Source organism: Bubalus kerabau, chromosome 9, assembly GCF_029407905.1.
Source record: "Bubalus kerabau isolate K-KA32 ecotype Philippines breed swamp buffalo chromosome 9, PCC_UOA_SB_1v2, whole genome shotgun sequence".
Taxonomy (NCBI): Eukaryota; Metazoa; Chordata; class Mammalia; order Artiodactyla; family Bovidae; genus Bubalus; species Bubalus kerabau.
In genome coordinates, this window is record NC_073632.1 from 102,611,199 (window position 1) to 102,629,545 (window position 18,347).

The window sequence follows — 18,347 nt, forward strand, 5'->3', positions numbered from 1 at the left end:
TGAATGTGAAGAATTTAAAAGCACTTGCTTGAAAAAATTTGTGTCATATCTTAAAAAAAAAAAAAAAAAAACACTTCAGGATGAGCTTAATTTTTCATTCCTAGGGAAAAACAAAGCTAAATGCTTTTCATCCTGAAAAAGCCCTTTTCATAACTTCTAGGATCTTGGTTGCAAAGCAGAAATTGAACACCACCCCCAGGAAACCTTTCCAGTAATTGCATCTGTCTATCCCACGCTTTGATCTTCTCAGAGTTTATTGGTAGAGCTGGGATAGAAAGATAAGGTGCTACTGAAAGATAACGCTGGTGAGTTATACTCATGGGATTTTTTTTCCCTCTGAAACTAGACTTTGTTTCATGTGTGACCTTTGGGATGAGACATAACATCAGCTGACTGACAAGACAGTGGTCAATAGCCATATCTGATGCCAACATGTCAGTCTACGATATTTTATCAATATCATCCTCATTGGTGTGGGTTGATGTGGGTTGACAGGTTTAAATGAGAAAATATATGCTGCAGTTCTTGTGGCTCAGCTGGTAAAGAATCTGCCTGCAATGTGGGAGACCTGGGTTCAATCCCTGAATCGGGAAGATGCCCTGGAGAAGGGAACAGCTACCCACTCCAGTATTCTGGCCTGGAGAATTCCATGGACTGTATAGGCCATGGGGTGGCAAAGATTTGGACATGACTGAGAGACTCATTTTCACTTTGTTTTCTTTCACTTTTTCTGTTAATTACAAAGTTATACATAAATATGATTCCTTGTGTGGTTCATGCAATCTCTGACTTGGTACAATAACTTAATTGTATGGTAGGTTCTTTCAGTTTTCAGTCCTGATTTATGCTTTTCCAACGTTATCAGTTTCTGGCTCTCTGAACATGGACATGGTTCCTTAAAGACAGGATGGAATCCCCACAGGTTCTAACAGCGCACAGGTAGGAGATACTCCAGCCGGTGAGGAAATATTTATGGAAACTTTGACCTGATTCCTCCTGGCAATATAGTCAAATGCATTGAGAAGGTCTGGCTGCAGACAGCAGAGGGCAGTGGCAACGAAGCTGAGCATCTCAGCGAGTGGGGAACTGGTGCCAATATGCAAATGAGGCCAGGCTTCTAGCACTAAAGCTTGGGAACAATCGGATCATTCAGGTGGTTTGACAGGATTTCCCTCGGATTTTAGCTATTGTGTGTGTCGGGAGTTGGGGCAGGGTGGGTGTGCAAGTGTGCTACGTTACCCCACACAAGATGCACAATCTTGGATCTTTTATACCCAATCACCCCTACACACACACACATCCCCACACCGCCATCCCATCCACATCCTGAGAGCCAGCAGTTAGAAATACCTATACTACCATCCGTGCTTAGTTGGGTCCGACTCTCTGTGACTGTGTGAACTGTAGTCAGCCAGGCTCCTCTGTCCATGGGATTTTTTAGGCAAGAACACTGGAGAGGGTTGCCCTTTCCTCCTCCAGGAGATCTTCCTGACCCAGGGATTGAAACTGCATCTCCTGCATTGTCAGGCAGATTCTTTATCACTGAGCCACCTGAGAAGCCCCCCAAATACCTATACCATCAGAATTATGCCCCTTCCTAGTGACAATCAGGAAGATTAAGATAATAATAATCATGTTAACGAAGGGAGTCCAGAAAAGTAAACTGTGAAGCACAACACAGAAACTACTTTAAGTGCCTAAAAATATTCAGTCGTTATCATAGTTACCACTTATTATCTATGTGTGGAGAGCTTGGCCACTTCCCTCTCTTAAGTCATGCACTCATGGTCTAAAATAGCGACTTTGTGCAGCATGGTTGCCCCACGATTCTACATGCAGCCTCAGGGTTCACTTGGGGTCCGGTGCCCTTGGCCACCTCAGCCGGTCACCACTGACACAATCGTTCATTCAATAAGAGTTTATTGACTGCTTTCTGGGGCCCTGCACACTCCTTGTGGTCAGGGATAAAAGACACAGTCTCCTCCTACAAGATCATTTTCCAAAGAAGCATGATTAATGCATACTTGTCAGTCGTGTCCAACTCTTTGTGACCCCACAGACTGTAGACAACCAGGCTCCTCTGTCCATGGGATTCTCCAGGCAAGAATACTGGAGTGGGTTGCCATTTCCTACGCCAGGGGATCTTCCTGAACCAGGAATCGAACCCATGTTTCTTGAGTCTCCTGCTTTGGCAGGCAGATTCTCTCTCAACTGCGCCACCTGTCTTGGAGACCGATAAACAGATGATTACTGTATCGCATGACACAGCTTTGACAGCAAGACAAGTCACCAAGCACAGCCTGGGAGGGCCAGTGACCACCTCCGGGAGGACGCGACAGGGACAGCCCTATGGCACAGCCACAGTGGCAAACTTGCATCAGCACAAGATTTTTTAGTTTGTTTTAAAGGTGTTTTCATGTGGACCATTTTAAAAGCCTTCACTGAATTTGTTACAATGTTGCTTCTAGTTTATGTTTTGATTTTAGGCCCTGAAGCATGTGGGGTCTTAGTTCCCCAACCAGGGGATCAGACCGGCACCCCCTCCATTGGAAGGCAGGGTCTTAACCCCTGGACCACCAGGGAAGCCTCCGAATCAGGACAAGTTTGGAAGGATGAGTGGGAGGAGCAGACAGCCAAAGAAGGGAATGGGGATGGGGTAGTGCGGGCCAGTAGAGGGATTCTAGACAGAAGGAATCGCCTGAGAATACTCCCAAGAGGAATGAGGACTAGCAGACCAAGAGGTGGACAGGGCCCAGATCACATAGAAGGTCTTTTCATGAAACCCAGGAGCATATGTTTTGTTCTGTAGACTAAGAGGGTGTCGGGGAGGATGTTATACAGGGCAATGGCTGTATCATAAATGTGGTTCCAGAAATATTGTTAGACCAGCATTGTAGAGAAAGGATTCCAATGCAGCAAGTCTCTGGATGGAAAGAGTGGAGGGCTTCCTGCATAATCCAGGAGAAAAATGATAAGGACCTGAGAAGACAGCCGTGGTGGGGGTGGAAGAGGAAGATAGGTTCCAGGCTTGTTTAGGAAGTAGAGGAGGACAAGTTTACTGACCAAATGATTATAAATAAGTCATGTGGGAGAGGCAGGGCTCAAAGATGACTCCAGGGTTCTGGCCTAGGTCACTGGGTGGATGGTGATGCCATTTCCTGTGAATCAGTTCCACGAGGACTGTGGCTTAATTAGCACGTGGCATGGTGACTAGGATGTCGTAGGTGTTCAGTAAGTATTTATGGAACGAACGATGGCACGAATGCCTGGGTGAGAAGTATAAAGGAAGAACAAGAGGATGAGGTGGGGTTGGAATGATGGTACATGTTGAGTGTGAGATGCTTATGAAATGGTCAGATAAAGATGTGCTAAAGACGGTCACACCTGTAGGTCTGGAGGTCAAAACAGAGATCTGAACCAAAGTGGCTTTCCTGGTGGCTCAGATGGTAGAGTCTGCCTGCAATGTGGGAGACCTGGGTTCGATCCCTGGGTCGGGAAGATCCCATGGAGAAGGAAATGGCTACCCACTCCGGTATTCTCGCCTGGACAATCCCATGGACAAAGGAGTCTGACAGGCTATATAGTCCATGAGGTCACCAAAGGTATGGATGTGGGAAACATTCATGTTCAAAAGAAGGAGATGGAAGACCAAAGAAACCATGGTCAGATCCTGGGTGCATCCACAGTTAAAGAGCCAGCAGAGGAACAGGAGCCCTGAGAAAAGGTTCAAAAAATAAAGGCAGGGGACTTCCCTGGTGATCCAGTGGCTAAGACTCCGAGCTCCCAATGCAGAGGGCCTGGGTTTGATTCCTGGTCAGGGAATTAGATCCGATATGCTGCAACAAAGAGTTCCCACGCCGAAACTAAAAATGTATTAAAAAAAAAAAAATGGCAGAAGGGACTTTCCTGGTGGTCCCATGGTTAAAACTCTCCTGTTCTACTGCAGGGGGCGCAGGTTCAATCCCTGGCTGGGGAACTGGGATCCCACATTGCAAGGCCAAAAAATAAAATAAAATAATGGCTAGAAAGGAAGGAATGGTGTTGCAGAGTTTCAAGATGGATGGGGTGTCATAAGCCCCTGGAAGGCCAAGGAGAATAAAGGCTGGAATTTATGCACTGAATTTAGCAACCAAGGGAACAGAAGTCATATGGCCCTGGCTAGAAGGAGCACTGAGATCCTGCAGACCACTGGCGGGGTAAAATGAAACACAGCTGAAGCCGTGGGAGGTCGGGGGCTAAGAGATGTGCCCGGCAGGGCTGTGCCAGAGCCGGCCCCGGGGAGGAGCAAGTGAACCAACTGTTACACTTTCAGGAATTCTGAGAGCTGGTGTTAAACATAGCCATTATTAAAAAATAAATTATTATATAAATGTGAAAATTTGAATAAATTATACAAAGAACAATAGTTATAAACACCTACAACTCATCACTTCCGAATTATTTACTTTTTAGTGTATCCTCATCCGTCAAGGTTGTTAACATCTATTATCTCTCTGTGTGGCAGAAATATTGTATAACCCTGTGCTACCAGGTGTCTCTTCCCACCCCCACATCCAGGGCCATTGGGGTGATGGACTGAAACAGGCCACAGTGGGACTATTTATACCAGGTGCAAATGTTACATGTCAGGGCTCTTGTTTAGTCCCTAAGTCGAGTCCAGCTCTTGTGACCCCATGGACTGCAGCACGCCAGGCCTCTCTGTCCATCACCAACTCCGGAGTTTACTCAAACTCATGTCCATTGAGTCGGTGATGCCATCCAGCCATCTCATCCTCTGTCGTCCCCTTCTCCTCCTGCCCCCAATCCCTTCCAGCATCAGGGTCTTTTCAAATGAGCCAGCTCTTCCTATAGGTGGCCAAAGTACTGGAATTTCAGCTTCAACATCAGTCCTTCCATTGAACACCCAGGACTGATTTCCTTTAGGATGGACTGGTTGATTCTCCTTACAGACCAAGGGACTCTCAAGAGTCTTCTCCAACACCACAGTTCAAAAGCATCAATTCTTTGGCGCTCAGCTTTCTTCATAGTCCAACTCTCACATCCATACATGACCACAGGAAAAACCATAGCCTTCACTAGACAGACCTTTGTTGCCAAAGTAATGTCTCTGCTTTTGAATATACTGTCTAGGTTGGTTATAACTTTTCTTCCAAGGAGTAAGTGTCTTTTAATTTCATGGCTGCAATCACCATATGCAGTGATTTTGGAGCCCAAAAAAATAAAGTCTGACACTGTTTCCACTGTTTCCCCATCTATTTGCCATGAAGTGAGGGGACCAGACGCCATGATCTTCGTTTTCTGAATGTTGAAATTTAAGCCAACTTTTTCACTCTCCTCTTTCACTTTCATCAAGAGGCTTTTTAGTTCCTCTTCACTTTCTGCCATAAGGGTGGTGTTATCTGCATATCTGAGGTTATTGATATTTCTCCCAGCAATCTTGATTCCAGCTGTGCTTCCTCCAGCCCAGTGTTTCTCATGATGTACTCTGCATATAAGTTAAGTAAGCAGGGTGACAATATACAGCCTTGACATACTCCTTTTCCTATTTGGAACCAGTCTTTGGTTCCACGTCCAGTTCTAACTGTTGCTTCCTGACCTGCATACAGGTTTCTCAAGAGGCAGGTCAGGTGGTCTGGTATTCCCATCTCTTTCAGAATCTTCCACAGTTTATTGTGATCCACACAGTCAAAGGCTTTGGCATGGTCAATAGAGCAGACATAGATGTTTTTCTGGAATTCTCTTGCTTTTTCTATGATCCAGCGGATGTTGGCAATTTGGTCTCTGGTTCCTCTGCCTTTTCTAAAACCAGCTTGAACATCTGGAAGTTCACGGTTCACATATGGCTGAAGCCTGGCTTGGAGAATTTTGAGCATTACTTTACTAGCGTGTGAGATGAGTGCAATTGTACGGTAGTTTGAGCATTCTTTGGCATTGCCTTTCTTTGGGATTGGAATGAAAACTGACCTTTTCCAGGCCTGTGGCCACTGCTGAGTTTTCCCAATTGCTGACATATTGAGTGCAGCACTTTCACAGCATCATCTTTTAGGATTTGAAATAGCAGCAACTGGAATTCTATCATCTCCACTAGCTTTGTTCGTAGTGATGCTTCCTAAGGCCCACTTGACTTCACATTCCAGGATGTCTGGCTCTAGGTGAGTGATCACACCATCACGATTATTTGGGTCATAAAGATCTTTTTTGTACAGTTCTTCTGTGTATTCTTGTCACCTCTTCTTAGTATCTTCTGCTTCTGTTAGGTCCGTACCATTTCTGTCATTTATTGAGCCCATCTTTGCATGAAATGTTCCCTTGGTAGCTCTAATTTTCTTGAAGAGATCTCTAGTCTTTCCCATGTTATTATTTTCCTCTATTTCTTTGCACTGATCACTGAGGAAGGCTTTCTTAACTCTCCTTGCTATTCTTTGGAACTCTGCCTTCAAATGGGTATATCTTTCCTTTTCTCCTTTGCTTTTCACTTATTTTCTTTTCACAACTATTTGTAAGGCTTCCTCAGACAACCATTTTGCCTTTTTGCATTTCTTTTTCTTGGGGATGGTCTTGATCCCTGTCTCCTGTACAATATCATGAACCCCCGTCCATAGTTCATCAGGCACTCTGTTTATCAGATCTAGTCCCTTAAATCTATTTGTCACTTCCAGTGTATAGTTGTAAGGGATTTGATTTAGGTCATAACGGAATGGTCTAGTGGTTTTCCCTACTTTCTTCAATTTAAGTCTGAATTTGGCAATAAGGAGATCATAATCTGAGCCACAGTCAGCTCCCGGTCTTGTTTTTCTGTATAGAGCTTCTCCATCTTTGACTGCAAAGAATATAATCAATATGATTTCAGTGTTGGCTATCTAGTGATGTCCATGTGTAGAGTCTTCTCTTGTGTTGTTGGAAGAGTGTGTTTGCTATGACCAGTGCGTTCTCTTGGCAAAACTCTGTTAGCCTTTGCCCTGCTTCATTCTGTACTCTAAGGCCAAATTTGCCTGTTACTCTAGGTGTTTCTTAACTTCCTACTTTTGCATTCCAGTCCCCTATAATGAAAAGGGCATCTTTTTTGGGTGTTAGTTCTAGAAGGTCTTGTAGGTCTTCATAGAACCGTTCAACTTCAGCTTCTTCAGCATTACTGGTTGGGGCATAGACTTGAATTACCGTGATATAGAATGGTTTGACTTGGAAACGAACAAGATCATTCTGTCGTTTTTGAAACTGCATTCAAGTACTGCATTTCGGACTCTTTTGTTGACTATGATAGCTACTCCATTTCTTCTAAGGAATTCCTGCCCACAGTAGTAGATGTAATAGTCATCTGAGTTAAATTCACCCATTCCAGTCCATTTTAGTTCACTGATTCCTAGAATGTCAGTGTTCACTCTTGCCATCTCCTGTTTGACCACTTCCAATTTGCCTTGACTCATAGACCTAACATTCCAGGTTCCTATGCAATATTGCTCTTTACAGCATCGGATCTTGCTTCTATCACCAGTCACATCCAAAACTAGGTATTGTTTTTGCTTTAGCTCCATCCCTTCATTCTTTCTGGAGTTATTTCTCCACTGATCTCCAGTAGCATATTGGGCACCTACCATCCTGGGGAGTTCATCTTTCAGTGTCCTATCTTTTTGCCTTTTCATACTATTCATGGGGTTCTCAAGACAAGAGTACTGAAGTGGTTTGCCATTGTCTTCTCAGTGGACCACATTCTGTCAGAACTCTCCACCATGACCTGTCCATCTTGGGTGGCCCCACAGGCATGGCTTAGTTTCATTGAGTTAGACAAGGCTGTGGTCCATGTGATCATATTGGCTAGTTTTCTGTGATTGTGGTTTCAGTCTGTCTGCCCTCTGATGCCCTCTCTCAGCACCTACCATCTTAGTGGGGTTTCTCTTACCTTGGATGTGGGGTATCTCTTCACGGCTGCTCCAGCAAAGCACAGCTGCTGCTCCTGACCTTGGATGGGAGGTAGCTCCTCTCAGCCACTGCTCCTGACCTTGGATGTGGGGTATCTGCTCTTGGCCTCTGGCTGCTCCAGCGCCACACAGCCGCTGTGATCCAAGTGATCCCAGCACTGTGGTGTAGCAGAGGGGCTGGCCACAAAAGGATTAGACAAGGATAGTTCTTCACTTCAGGGGGATGCTCAGGTCACTTTTCTAAAAAGTTCTCTCCAGGTTGATGATGTTGCTGTTTTGTCGCTCAGTCATGTCCAACTCTTTGCAACCCTTTGGACTGTAGCCCACCAGGTTCCTCTGCCCATGGGATTTCCCAGGCAAGAATACTGGAGTGGGTCGCCATTTCCTCCTCCAGGGGATCTTCCCGACCCAGGGATCAAACCCTTGTCTCCTGCACTGACAGATTCTTTACTGCTGAGCCACCAGGGAAGCCTCCAGGTTGATGTCAGGGCCAGCCAGTGAGGATTCAGAGGATCTGGGGACAGGAAGGAAGTAGGTGGCAGGAACAGGGGCTGGGGTACCAGTGGCCTGGCTCGACACTCAGAGCTGGATTTCAGGGCAGAGGTCAACGTGGTCAACTGGTCACCACACTGTGCTCAAGTGCAGATGACCCCAGCCACTGATCCCTAACTGGGGGGAAGGGGTTTCATTGCCTCAGGCCTGGCTGACAAAAACCTGCAGGCAGCTGGGGGAAACCAGACCACAGAGGGCAGAATCTGTCCACCTAGCAGGGGGAAATGAGATTTATTTATTTAACAGAAAAAAAAAGACCAATTAAAATAATTCCAAAACAATCTGATCTGATGGGTACAATGAATCACTGGTTACAGTTGGTGGTGTACTGGAAGAGGGGGGCGTTGGAGCTGGGGTGCCCTGTCTGTAGAGAATTAACAAATAAAAGGGAAATAAGCTAATGAGCCCGCTTTTTATTATCACCGGATGTGGCAATTCTAAACCACAGCAGTGATAAAATACATCTCCTTCGGGGCAGACTCCTCTCACGGCCACCCTCCAGCACATGTGTATTTTTGAGAACATTCTAGGTAATCAGTTGATTGTATTAGAACAGCTGACACACACGTATTTAGTTCCTTTTTGCGCTGTTCGTTTCATAGAATCACTTATTTTTAGAGTACTGGGGGCATGTCTTGTTTTTCCATTCCTGTATCAAGGGTCCCTGAGGTGCTATCAGCTACAGTTGGAGTTTAAGAGCATCTGTAAAGATGTAATACGTTCTTTGGAAGAATTGGTATACAAAACAAAAGCCTTGTATGTGCAATAAAATAAGTCAGAAGTTGGTTATGAATCACCACTTTCCTATTATTCTAGCACTGTGCTCTGTGGAGCAGAAACAGGTTTTAAGCATCAGAAAGGTTTTTTTTTTTTTAAAAAAGACTTAAGCACACAGGATGTGGAAGGTTTGGCCTAAAAGCAAGTTCTGTTGCATTTCAGTTGTGTGACCTTAGACGTATTCTACTCAATTGCCCTGAGTCTCAGTTTCCCCAACTGTAAAGACGATGGGGCTAACCACTTTCAACCAGCTTCTTCCTGGGACCAGTTCCTCAGAATCCAGGAAGAGGGGGGCACGGAGCTCAGAGCAAGGGAATTTGAGGAGGCGAAATGACATTTACACCCGGAACTTTGATTTCACCGCAGACAGCGGTGTGCTCTGACATGTTTGGGGACATCAGAGTGAAAACTGGAACTCGGAAACTGGGAAAACAGCTCGGTGGGGCAAGAAGCCAGGTCGGGGCTCTGCCAGAGTGGGGCTCACCTCAGGAAGCAAAGTGAAAAGGATCTGAGACAGCTGTGATCAGGTGGCAGGTCAGCTCCCTCACCCGCTCCGAGCTGTGATGTCCATTCTGGAAGGAAAAGCTGGTTCCAGAGGGGCTCTGGCAGCAGTGCCAACACCATTTGCCAACTGGCAGGTCCAGCGTGAACCAGAAGCCTCTTCTCTTCTCGTTGTCTTGGCTGCATTTTTGAAGAGTAGATGTTTCTTGTATAAAGGAGGATTATAGAAATCCTATGAACCCCACTGAATCACCCCAATCAAATGGAAAAGAAAACAAACAAAATGCCCATGGCCTCTTTTCAGCTCCTTCTACACAGATTCTGTGCTGCAAAGTAAACCACGGACTTTTTCTTTCCTGCCTGAAAATGGGTGGACAGTTACTTCCAGAGCGCGCTGATGTTGGCACGCCGATGACGGACGGTGTACGGCCACTCCTCTTGGGCGCGATCCATCTGCCTTCTTTGATGCTGAGCAGGGACGGGGTCTTTAGTCACAGGGCAGGGAAGGCAGAGGGCTGGGGAAGCTGACCAGGCTACCAGGTCAGACTGTCCCAACGTGAAAGAACTTTTCCACATGTAGTTCCAATACTTTGCCGTGGAATTTAAATAAGCAAAGGGAAAGATGGAAAAGGGCCTTCTCCCCCTTCTCATGCTCATGTTACGTGGTGTCTGACTCTTTTCAACTCCATGGACTATAGCCCGCCAGGCTTCTTTGTCCATGGAATTTTCCAGGCAAGGATACTGGAGTGGGTTGCTATTTCCTTCTCCAGGGGATCTTCCCGACTCAGGAATCGAACCCACATCTCCTGTGTCTTCTGCATTGGCAGGCAGTCTTTACCACTGAGCCACCTGGGAAGCCCCTTGCTCCTTCCTAAGGAGTGCTTAATAAACAGGGTGAGAAGGGAACAGGACGAATCAGATTTGAGGAAACTGGCCTTTGAGATGGTCCTGGGGTTCAGAAGGCTAACCCAGGAGCAAGGCAGGCAGGGAGCCATGAATCTAGTGTTGGGGTCCAGGGCAGGCAGCCCCAAAATGTGCCTCTGTGGTATATTGATTACTTAGAATTAAAGTTACTTAAGATGTGGCCAACCAAGAGGGGTGCTCTGGCTGTCCTTTCCCGTCGCCCTGAAAGCAGGAAATAAATCTCTCATGCAAAAGGTGCTCTCCTTGCCTCTGGAGGTAGAGGACATCTTTCTCACCAAAGACCAGGAATCCAGCCAAGAACCTGTAGAGATAAGCCTGTTACTTCTTTAATTTACTACCCCAAACCCAAACTCTGTTTAGATCCTTGATTGAGCACCCCAAGCCCAAATTTCTTTGTCATGTCAATTACTCACAAATTTATTGTTTGTCTGAAAAGTATGAAAGCTGCACACTGCCTGCTCTGGTTACTTCTTAGGTCCCGTTTCTTTTCTCTCCCCCACCCCAAGCCCCGCCTTTTTGTGTGTTTGCTTGTTTTGCCTTGCTGCGTAGCTTGCAGGATCTTAGTTCCCTGACCAGGGATTGAACCCAGGCCCAGCAGTGAAAGCACCCAGTCTTAACCACTGGACTGCCAGGGAGTTCCCTTAGGTCTCGTTTCTCTGAGACCTCCTTGTATGTGATTTAAATTATCTCCTTTTTCTCCTGTTAATCCTTCTTGTGTCAGTTTTATTATTAGTCCAGCCACAAGAATTCAAGAGGGAAGAAGGGGCATTCCTCTCCCCGACTCTAGTGACTCATTTTTCCTACCTGGAGAGACACTAGGTAAGCTTCCCTCCCCTGTGGAAGCTGCCTTCTCCATGAGTCACCCCCTCTTTCTGCACACCTGCCTGATGCCAGTGGCCCAACTCCCCGTGCCAATTAACAGCTTACATTCCCCACAGGCCTGACAATCTGTCTTACTGGCAATTCCTCAAAACACCGAGGTGAGTAGTATGAAATTTTATCCTGGGAAACTAAGACTAAGAAACATGACCAAGTATCCCAATTAATTACTAGCAAAGCCAGATGAGCAGATGAGCAAATGCAAACCACCCAGCCATGCTGCTTCTTGTTCTCCAAATACAGTATCTGTGCAGCATGCCAGAATCTTACCAGGCAGGCTTTTTACAGCAGAGGATGAAGGCAAAGTAGATGTCAAGGGTCATTAACCTCACCCTAGTCCCTTGCTAAACACTGACACGCTGGCGTGTCCAGCCTGCCCTTTAAAGTTCCGTGTGTGCATGATGCAAATTTACGCTTGCTTTGTGTGTCCATCTGGGGTCTATTTCAGAGTCAGTTGCTTCACTGAATCAAGCTAGTTTTAATTCTGATATCCTGAATCAAACATGGTCTGCGGTGGTATTTCCCATCACTGGGTCCTCTTTGAATCAATTTCCTAACCATTATTTTGCTCACGCTCGTTGGCTTTCAACATTGGGATGGCCAGTGGATGGCAGAGAAACACAGCCTTCACATTTAACTGAGGCAAAGAAGGCCTTTTCCTGGGTAGTACCAAGGGGAAAGTATAAATTCCAGGAGCAGGAACCAGAAAACAGACCTTCTATCGGAGCCTGCTTCTCTCCCCCAGCCATGTCCGAAAACCTTCTCTATGAATGTGTAGAGGAAGGAAGCCTTAACCACACTAAGGCTAAAAAAACATGACACTGGTTTCTGTATGCGGCTTTTGTAAATCAGTTTAATTACGTCACATTTCCACCTCAAATGTGTGATAATAAGGTCAGGGTTCCCCAGCAAAGACGGCAGAAAAAACCCCGATGTATCACCATATGGCACTTTCCTACAGAGTCTGTTTTTCCCTTCGAGCTGACAGTGAATCATTTGTTGGCATCAGCAGGGCCATCACGCGGCAGACACAAAATGGGAATAAATGTGCCTGGCAGAGCAGTGATGTTGCTGGAGTGGAGTGGCCCTGGCACCTCCTTGTGGAGGCCAAACGTGACTAAGGCTCTTTCTCTGTACTGTATGGAGTTAAATAACCATGTGTCCAAAAGTTACAGCTCCTGCCTTGCAACACTAAACTGTACAATGTGCTGGCAGGGCCTAATACCTCTTGCAAAATATAATTACAGATACCAATGCTTTCAGAGTTTGCATGGACGTGATCCAACTCAACTCAAAATAGTAACAAAGGCTGACTCTAAACCTGTGACAGATTCTCTGAAAGGGACCAAGAGTCAAGCCAAGAGCTAATAAGCCTTTTCGGATCTGAAGGAGACTGCCTGACTCTGACCCTGCTCTCCACAAAGGATTAGAACCGAAATCCTTAAGGGCAAGTATTTTTGCTCATATTCCTAGCCCCACCATTGCAGAAATGAACTGAGGTGCACAGCTACAACGAGGGGGAGGGGGACTTTGAGGTGTTTGTTTTTTTAATTTATTTGTTTTATCATTTGAATATAGTTTGGTAATTTCCTGGAGGGAAAAGATCTGAGGTAGATAGTTCATAATCCACCATTAGAAGCCAAAAATTTCACATCTGTGAATCTTCCATCCTGATTCTCTTGCAAAAAGACCATAATATTTATTCACAAGGGAGATCTGGAAACAAGTCAGATATTATCAAGGGAGGTCTATGGTGCCAGATGCCTTTGTACCCAGAAACGTACAAAGGGTCCTGGGACATCATCGTAGTCAGCTGCCAGTCCTTTAGCACATTTGCCCACTATGTTATCAATACACAAATGTTTGGAATTTTAGAAACAGCTCACAGCAACGATAAAGACGATATTTACATTACATACATATTTTCTGGAAGATTTGCATGAAATAAATAGTTGGTTAAGTATCTTTTCTCTAATTCAGGCACTGTTCAAGTGTGCCATGGTAATTATTTAGACGTCATTATAACGCTCCATCCTAACTTAGCTTGGATTCTGACACCTGGACACATACTGGATCATCCACCCAGCTTACAACGATGCCCGTTTCTCATCCCCGTCTCCCAAGGGGTTGGGCTGGCCCTGTTTGTCCTGTGTCCCCTGCCTCCTGTCCACGGCAGTGTGAGCAGGGGTACCCTCCACACACAGGCTTACACACTCACTGGCCCTTCTCCTGGAAAATGAAACAAAGAAATCTTTCCCATTAGCTGTACTTGAAAATGTACAGCTGTATTAGCTGTACTTAAGAATGTATAAACAGATTTGCATCTAAAACCTTGCAGCATCTCACAGGCACTGGTACTGAGTTCTCTATGGAGAGGCTTCTGGCAACTTGGGTGTGAGGTCTGATCCTGTTCCCTCTAAGGATGTGAACTCAGCAATTCTTTTCGCCTCAATGCATCTTAGTTTCGTCAACTGTAAAATGAGAGAAACCAACTAAAGATTGATATTGTGATAAAACACAAAAACCCTGAACTTTGGGGTTGTTGCTATTGAGTTGCTAAGTCATGTCCAACTCCTTTGTAACCCCATGGACTGTAGCCCACCAGGATCCTCTGACAATGGGATTCCCCAAGCAAGAATACTGGAGTGTGTTGCCATTTCCTTTCCAAGGGGATCTTCCCAACCCAGGGATTGAACCCACATCTCCTGAACTGGCATGTGGGATTCTTTACCACTGAGTCATCACGGAAGCCTCAAAATTTGGGGTTACTCTTGGATTAAAGTCCCAGATTGGTCACTTCCTGGAGCCTCGGCGTCCTCATTGGATTGCTTTAAAAGTTAGAAAAAAAATTACGGTAAATGCACCCAACGCGTTACAAGCCCTATGAAACAGGCACTTTTATTATTATCGCTATTACTGTTATTAGTGCTCCTGTTCTTCTTCCTCTTCCCAACAAATGTGAAAGTTCTCTGTAGTCTACAAAAAACAATTCTCCAAAGAATGGATATACTTAGAGAATCTTTCTTGAGAAATAAAAAGCAGTTCCTGACACGCTCTCATACTCAGCCAGTGGTGTTTAGCTCTCTGGCAACATCACTTCCGAGCTCTGATTGGTTGATCTAGCACGAGAACTAGAAAACAGGAAGAAAACATGCTTTCTCCTCTCAGGAAGAGGAACTTTGGCCTGGCAATAGTGGGAATACTGCTGACTCTGGATATAACCAAGCCTGGACGCCTGTCCTTGGGCCGCTTAAGTCTGAGATTTTTCTCACTAGAGCCAGGATGACAATGTCGTCTACTCTTGGGACCCTGGAAACACTGGGAGGTAGTAGGTATGAAATGTTGCTTCACACAAATTATTTTTGGACAGTTCTCACTTAGAACTTATGCAAACTTTCCTGTCTTCCACTCCCTGCAACAGAAAAAGCAAAATCATTCTGACAGCCAGTATGGCTCCGTGTTGGGCAGGAACCCCCAAAGTGTTTTTCAGCAATTTTCCTACTGGGTCATCATTTTAGGAAAAGAGATGAATCAAACCTCCTTCCTTAAGACGTGTTGCATTATTCGGATGTTTTAGGAACTGAAATTTGCATTCAGTGCAACTTAAAGGCAATTATTTTGGCAGTTCAAATGTATCAGAATCTCAGTTCAGACCAGAATCCTGTTTTCTCTTTAATCACAAAACAGTTTGAAACAAAGTTAAAGGGGTTTCATTCTAGAAAATAAAGAGTAAATGGCATGCTGCAGATCAAATTATGGTCTGGGTTGCCCACTTTCGGCCAGAATTGATTCTCAAAAAGGCCCTGGGAAATGGCCATGCTCAGGTGGAGACTGGGGAGAAATGCTGAGCTGTGTGGCTTCATAGTGGGGACGTCATGCTGGGGTCTGGGCCTGGGAGAGACCCTGCTGGAACCACAGACCATCAGATGGCAGGCTGGGTGATCAACTCACCCTGCTGTGTCCAGACCACCTCAGTTTTAATGCCAGGGCCAGATAACTCTTTAGTCCTGGGTAAGCCCATCAGGTGCTGCTCTGACCTGCCCCACGTGCACCTAATCCTTAACTGTTCCTAGACTTTCTGATCCCTGCCTAATCGACTCCTTAGACTTTTTAAAATACATGTTCCTTTATCTACAGAGCAGAAGACAAACATAACAGGCTGCGGGGGAGTGTTTGAGGACAACTATCAGCAAGGCTATTAACCATTGCTTATACAGCCATGACCTTGGACTGGAAGGAGACTGCCCTCAATTTTCTCTCAGTTTAGGACCTCAGAAGCAGTAAGCACCATCCCTGGGGATCAGCACCACTCATGGTCCAGCTTTATGGCTGTGTTTGCTTTCTTCCTTCTAGATAATTTTGTTAAAAGAATATTGGGCTTCCCAGGTAAAGAACCCACCTGCCAATGCAGGAGACATAAGAGACGTGGGTTCAATCTCTGGGTCGGGAAGATCCCCTGGAGGAGGGCACAGCAATACACTCCTGTATTCTTGCCTGGAGAATCCCATGGACGGAGGAGCCTGGCGGGCTACAGTCCATAGGGTCGCAAAGAGTCAGACACGACTGAAATGACTTAGCATGCATGCACGTGTTAAAAAATTATTACTTGGCAGCATTGACACTAGAGCTAACTTCCTCTTCAGACTCTTTCTTTGGTGGTGTGTGGGGCAGAGGAGGAAGGACGTTTCCCCTTTCTAGCCAGAGGAAACATATTTGCAAAGAAAATGAACCCCCAAAGGAAATTCCTCTTGCCTGGTACTTTTTTTTTTTAAGCAAAATTTGCTAGGGAGGGTCTCCACCCCACTGCTTTTACACACTAGCAGCAATCGCAAGCCCGTTTCCCTCATGAGGAAATGACAGTACACTGTCTTCCAGGATACTGAATCTGTGAGAGCCGTGAATCAACCAACCCATCCACCAACAAACACCTGTACAGTTTCCACCACGGTGCAGGCACCCTGGGAACAAGGCCGGGGAGGACCCCACCTTCATGGACAGAAATGCACTCAGCAGGTGTAATGGGTTACACCGCCTGGCAGAGAGCGTGCTGGGTGAGCGGGTCGCCAGGGGGTCTATGCTTGTCTGAGAGGCAGGGAAAGCCTCCTAAGGAAGCTGTGTGCATCCATGCTGTCACTTCAGTTGTGTCTGACTCTTTGCGACCCCAGGGACTGTAGCCCGCCAGGCTCCTCCGTCCGTGGGATTCTCCAGGCAAGAATCCTGGAGTGGGGAGGATGTGATACCTAAGCCAAAACCTGCTGATGGCTACAAGTGAGGCAGGTGGAGACACAGGAAGGAAGCAGAAGCTGCGTCCCAGGGGAAGGCCTGGAGGTGGGAGCATCCTCTTTGAAGGGCAGCAGAGAGAGGGTCAGGTGATGAAAATAGCTGGGGTCAGGGAGAGCGAGGCAGGAGCCAAGGATGCTGGGGAGGGTGCGGGGCACAGAAAGGGCATGGTCTGGAGGTTCCTGTTCTGGTCTGGGGGCTTCCACCAAGAGCCTTGAGAAGCTGTCCCAGGCTGGTCCACGGGCGCAGGACAAGACCCCTGCCATGAGCTGGGAGGGCGGCAGAGAGTAGGTTGGGGGTGGCGGGGCGGTGGTGGGGGAGGGCACTGCAGAAGGGAGGAAGTGGAGGGGAGAGGGAGATGGGAATGTGGGTTTGTTTGCAAGGATCTAGGTGACAGGACCAGTGGAACTTGGTGACTGAATGAATGGTGGTAAGGGCCCCAGAGTGGCTGCAGAAGGAGGAGTCTGAAAGCTGGAAGGATGATCCCCAGGGCAGGGCCAGCTTCTAGGCATGGGGTCTGTGCAGTGGCACAAGCCTGTGCTCGGAAGGGCCCAGGGCTTGGTTGAAGGCTCTGCTGTCACTGTCTTGAAATACTTAACCATTTTTGACCACGGGCCTCTGATTTTCCATCTTGAAAACTGTGAAAATCACTCAGTCCTGTCCAACTCTTTGCGACCCCGTGGACTATATAGTCCATGGAATTCTCCAGGCCAGAATATTGGGGTGGGTAGCCTTGCCCTTCTCCAGGGGATCTTCCCAACCCAGGGATTGAACCCAGGTCTCCCGCGTTGCAGACGGATTCTTTACCAGCTGAACCACAAGGGAAGCCCAAATTACATCCCCAGAAACATGCAACCATCTGCTACATGTTTATGCAGAGACTTTGCTCAGTTAGTGATACTTGGACTCTGTCCAGGGCCTTGCGATCCTCGATTTACCCTGTCAGGCAGGATGCGAGTCTAAAGAAGGCTGAGTGGGCTCTGGTCAGTGCAGTTTGTCTGTGAGTGCATCAAGGAAGGTCTGTGATTAAAGTTCCCGAGAGCAAGAAGAAGACATAAGATTTATGGTGTACGAGCCTTGGAGGCAGTCAGCAGATTGAGGGCATCTTAATAACATTAGCTCTAAGTTTGTTACTTGAGTAAAACAGGAATTTTCCTCACCCGAGTTTCCTTTAGTTAAGTAATTGGATATCCCAGGTGGCGCTAGTGGTAAAGAACCCACCTGCCAATGCAAGTAAACCTAAGAGATGTGGGTTCGATCCCTGGATCAGAAGATTCCCTGGAGGAGGGCATGGTAACCCACTCCAGTATTCTTGCTGGAGAATCCCATGGACACAGGAGCCTAGCGGGCTACAGTCCATAGGGTTGCACAGAGTTGGACACGACTGAAGTAACTTAGCACAGCACACAAATGGGCATACCATTTGGCAGAAAATATATATTTTTTAATCAGTGGTTTATTATTTCATTTGGCTAAAAAAATCTCAGGTTACACAAAATTTTCACTTGAAAGTAGATT

General features: G+C 46.3%; 1 long non-coding RNA gene across 1 annotated transcript; it reads left to right on the forward strand.

The window, feature by feature from the left end:
* Positions 1-14,762: 14,762 nt before the first annotated feature.
* Positions 14,763-16,505, forward strand: LOC129619487 (uncharacterized). Its single transcript, XR_008697901.1, has 3 exons — positions 14,763-14,881; positions 15,687-15,829; positions 16,425-16,505. It is a non-coding gene; the product is annotated as an uncharacterized LOC129619487 (long non-coding RNA).
* Positions 16,506-18,347: the final 1,842 nt, after the last annotated feature.